Source organism: Stenella coeruleoalba (genome assembly GCF_951394435.1).
Source record: "Stenella coeruleoalba genome assembly, chromosome: 6".
Lineage (NCBI taxonomy): Eukaryota > Metazoa > Chordata > Mammalia > Artiodactyla > Delphinidae > Stenella > Stenella coeruleoalba.
This window is the reverse complement of record NC_137151.1, coordinates 14,082,686-14,087,024: the sequence shown is the minus strand read 5'-3', so window position 1 is coordinate 14,087,024 and position 4,339 is coordinate 14,082,686. Positions and strand designations below refer to the sequence as shown.

Genomic DNA, 4,339 nt, shown 5'->3' with positions numbered 1-4,339 from the left:
TGGCCCCTCAGTTCCAGCCACTCCTGGGTCCCTTGGGTATATAGGAAAAAGTCTATCGCCTCTAGATTGGCCTAGTTCCCAGGAAACACTGACTTCCTATGTAAGGTCCCTCTGCTTAGACTCACCATGTGCCCTCCTCTCCCCCTGGGTCTTCCTTCCTAACAGAGGACCCACTAGGGAAAGACAGTAAGGGCCCTCTCTGCTCTTGGACCTCATAAGTCTATCTTGGGTTCTGCCTGACCATCACCCCACCTCCAGGCTATTTCGGAGACCCACCAGCTTCCCATTTCTCATCACCTCTCTCTCTTCTCTTTCCCTCAGCCTGGGGTAACATTTTCCAGTCTCAAAATCTGGGAAATATTGGGAAGAAAGACAATTGATTAATATTCTAAAGATTTTATCCCACCCAAAATGTCATGTGTGCCCAGGTCCCAGTATACATGAAAGCGGAGGAGAAGGAGGTGGACTTCTATCAGTCACATGCATTATTGAATTCACACAGGGTTCCAGGCGCTCTGAGTAGCACTGAGGATATAGAAATGAATAGGACAAGGTCCCTGCTCTCCAGACACTCCTAGTCTAGTGGGGGAGGGAGCCAGGAAAACAAATAATCACCATGCAATATGATAAGTTCAATAAAGGGGTACTCATCAGATCAAGGAAGGAGAGTTCAATTCACTGGTGGACAGGGATGGTGTTTTGGTCAGTTTGGGCTGCTATAACAAAGTACCACATAGACTAGGTGGCTTATAAAAAACAGAAATTTATTTCTCACAATTCTGAAATTCCAAGATCAGGATGCTAGCATGGTCGGGTTCTGCTGAAGGTCTTCTTTCGGGTTGCAGACTGCTGACTTCTCCTTGTATCCTCACTTGGTGGAGAGCAGAGAGAATTCTCTGGGGTCCCTTTTATAAGGTCACTAATCTCATTCATGAGAACTCCACCCTCATGACTTTGTTATCTTCCAAACCAAATACCATCACACTGGAGATTAAGATTTTAACATTTGAATCTGGGGGGAAACAGACATTCAGTCCATTGCAGATGGTGAGGGTGATTCAGAAAGTCTTTCTGGAATGGATGCTGAAAGGTCCAACTGACCAGAAGCAACCCTTCCTTCTCCTCCCTGCAGACACTGCCAGCCATACTCCTACAATTCCACTGACATTTGCCCACTGGGATCGCTACTTAAGAAGTCCTACTTTTCCGGTCAGCGGCCTGAGGTGACCTCTAAAAATGGTTCGCTATTCACTTGACCCAGAAAATCCCACAAAATCATGCAAGTCGAGAGGTTCAAATCTTCGTGTTCACTTTAAGAACACTCGTGAAACAGCCCAGGCCATTAAGGGTATGCATATCCAAAAAGCCACCAAGTATCTGAAGGATGTCACTTTAAAGAAGCAGTGTGTGTCATTCCGTTGTTACAATGGTGGAGTTGGTAGGTGTGCCCAGGCCAAACAGTGGGGCTGGACATGGTCGGTGGCCCAAAAAGAGTGCTGAATTTTTTACTGCACATGCTCAAAAATGCAGAGAGTAATGCTGAACTTAAGGGCTTAGATGTAGATTCTCTGGTCATTGAGCATATCCAGGTGAACAAAGCCCCCAAGATGTGGTGCAGGACTTACAGAGCTCATGGTCGGATCAACCCATATATGAGCTCTCCCTGCCACATTGAGATGATCCTTACTGAAAAAGAACAGATTGTTCCTAAACCAGAAGAGGAGGTTGCCCAGAGGAAAAAGATAACCCAGAATAAATTGAAGAAACAAAAACTTATGGCCCGGGAATAAATGCTGCAAAAAATAAATGCAAATAAAAGTAAAAAAAAAAAAAAGAAGTCCTAAAAATAAATTATTGATGGTAAGTTATTATGTTATCAGGAAAAGTAACACATTTAGCCTACAAATATACTAGGAGGGTTTATTTATGATCAATTATTAATATGACCCATCTTCACCTAGTAGAGACAGGCAGTAATTGAAAAGAAAACAGAAGGAAGGCTTGAACAGGGGCACTATCTTGGCTTCCCTAGAAGGACAGCCTAAGACAGGGATTCTTATTCAAGTGGTTTATGAAAGAATGCTTCCAGGAGAAGAGAGACAGAAGCAGGATGAGACAGGTGAACAAGAGCAAGGATGTGGTCTCAGCTGGAGATGAGCTTCAGTGTAATTTAGGATTGACCCCACCTTGAGGCAAGAAGGGAGGAGAGGATGGTACAGTGGAGGACCACCTCTTTTGAGAAGGCTCCCACTCTCTGGGAAGGAGACAGCAGGGGGTGGTTATCAGCCACACCTCACAGCAGGGGATGAATGTCCATCAGGCAACTGGAATGTACCAACAGCATCCAATACAGGCCAGAGACCAGCAGGGAACCTGGGGTCCCCAGGATCCACAGGGCACTTAGTAGAAGACTTGAAAGACAAAGAAGAAAATGAGACCAGAAAAGGAAAGTTCTATCAACCTGGGAGATTCCTAAGGACGGTTCTTGATAAATTGTATTTCTCCTCTGGTAGCCCCCTGAAAGAAGGGAGTATTTCCCCCACCTTGTTCTGCACTTGCCCAACACTCAGCTTAGAAAAGCCTTAGAATCTAGCAATAGGAGGCACCCCAAAGCCCTAATCTGCCTTGCCTCAACTGTGACTGCAAGATCTCAACTCCTCACTCTCCAGGTTGGAAAGGCTGTCAACAGTCCCTGCATCCACTACTGGTCCCTGACCAGCATTTTCCCCTTTAATCTCTAGCAATGCTAGCACTGTCTGGAGCATGACACTTATACTATAGCTGCAAATGTGGGCAGGAGGTGAGATGCTGCCAACTCTCACTTCCAAATGGTTCTCTGTGGATTCTCCTCAGCATAGCCAGCCTTGGGGAGCTTCTGAGAAACAGATCAGTAGCCTAGTTCTCAGCTGGAGAGTATCACTGCCATACTGGGGAACTAGCTTCTGCCTTGGCCAAGCTTCAGGGGAAAAAAGCAGAAGTAAATGTGAGCATTGGCTCTTCAAGAGTCTGAGGGACTAATGGTATGCAAATGAAACAAAAAATCTTTGTATATGTTGTTAAGAATCATGGTTCATAAAATATGCCCCACCCAATCCTGGGATTCCTTTAGCTAAACTAAGGTCTTTTCTTCTGAAATCAAATACTAGCCATTTTCCCAATTCAAATAAATTAATAAATAGAATTTTTTTTCTATTTACATCTTCTTTCTATTATATTCTCTTACAACTCTGTCACCTGTTTGTTTGCTGGTAAACATTTCTAAGCAACAAAGCAAGTATCAACTAGCTATGAACAAAAAACTGTGGGAAAACAAGTTATGTCTGGTTCATGCTTAGTGAATGTGCAGTCATGGTTCTGATCTTATATTCCATACAGAGGATATTAAAATAACAACTGCCATTTTTAGCCCTACTATGTGCTAGGCTTTGAGATGCTAGACATTTTAACTCTAGTATTCTCATGTGTAATTTAGACAGCATTACCCCTATTTTACAAATAAATACATAAATGGATAAACTGAGGCACAAAGAGTCTCAAAGTTAATAAAACTTTACACAAAAATTAATTTTGTTGTGATGAGGGCATGTAATAAAGAGGCCTGAACTAGTCTTGAAGGTCAGCTAAGGTGTCCCTGAGGAGGTGATATTTGAGACAAGTTCTAAAAGAGGAGGAAATGGGAGAAGGGGGTCACAGGAAATTGCATTTGCAAAACCTGCGTTAAAGAGCACAGTTGCTTTGGAAAACATTCTGGCAAGTCCTCAATAGGTTAAATGTAGGGTTACCTTAGGCAACTCCTTCCTGGAGAAGGAATGAAAACACAGTCAGCTTCTGAATAAACTTCTAGGAAAACTCCAATTCTAAAGAAGGATTGGCAAGTCATGGGGGGAAAATCCACAAGGACTAGACTTCCTCTTTTCTCCTCAATTTCCATACTCCATCAGTGAGTTTAACACAGTGAATAAAAAAGATGGGCTACCCCCGTAGTTCTCAACCAAGGGCAACATTCCCAGCAGGGGATATCTGGCAATGTCTCGAGCTATTTTTCATTCTCATAATTGGGAGGTGGGGTGGTACCTGCCCAGTGAGTACATGACAGAAACACACTGTCCCAAGTGGAGAATGGTGTCAACTGGGCTCCAAATTGAACTACAGGCTTTGAAGCAAGCCTCTTTCTGAAAGATAATTTTATCATTCCTAGTAAGAAATGATAGAAAGACACAGACAGGCAGACAGAGAGTGAGGGAGAGAGAGATGTGAGCAAAAGTACTAGGCAGAGACAATTCCAGCTCAACACCATAAAAACTTTCTAGAAAACTTTCCTTTCCCCACATACATTCCA

At 43.4% G+C, this 4,339-nt stretch overlaps 1 pseudogene across 1 annotated transcript; it reads left to right on the top strand.

Moving 5' to 3' along the window:
- Nucleotides 1-1,218: 1,218 nt before the first annotated feature.
- Nucleotides 1,219-1,831, top strand: LOC307187537 (large ribosomal subunit protein uL22-like; annotated as a pseudogene). The gene has a single exon. The product of its transcript is annotated as a large ribosomal subunit protein uL22-like (transcript).
- The last annotated feature ends 2,508 nt before the right edge of the window (nucleotides 1,832-4,339 follow it).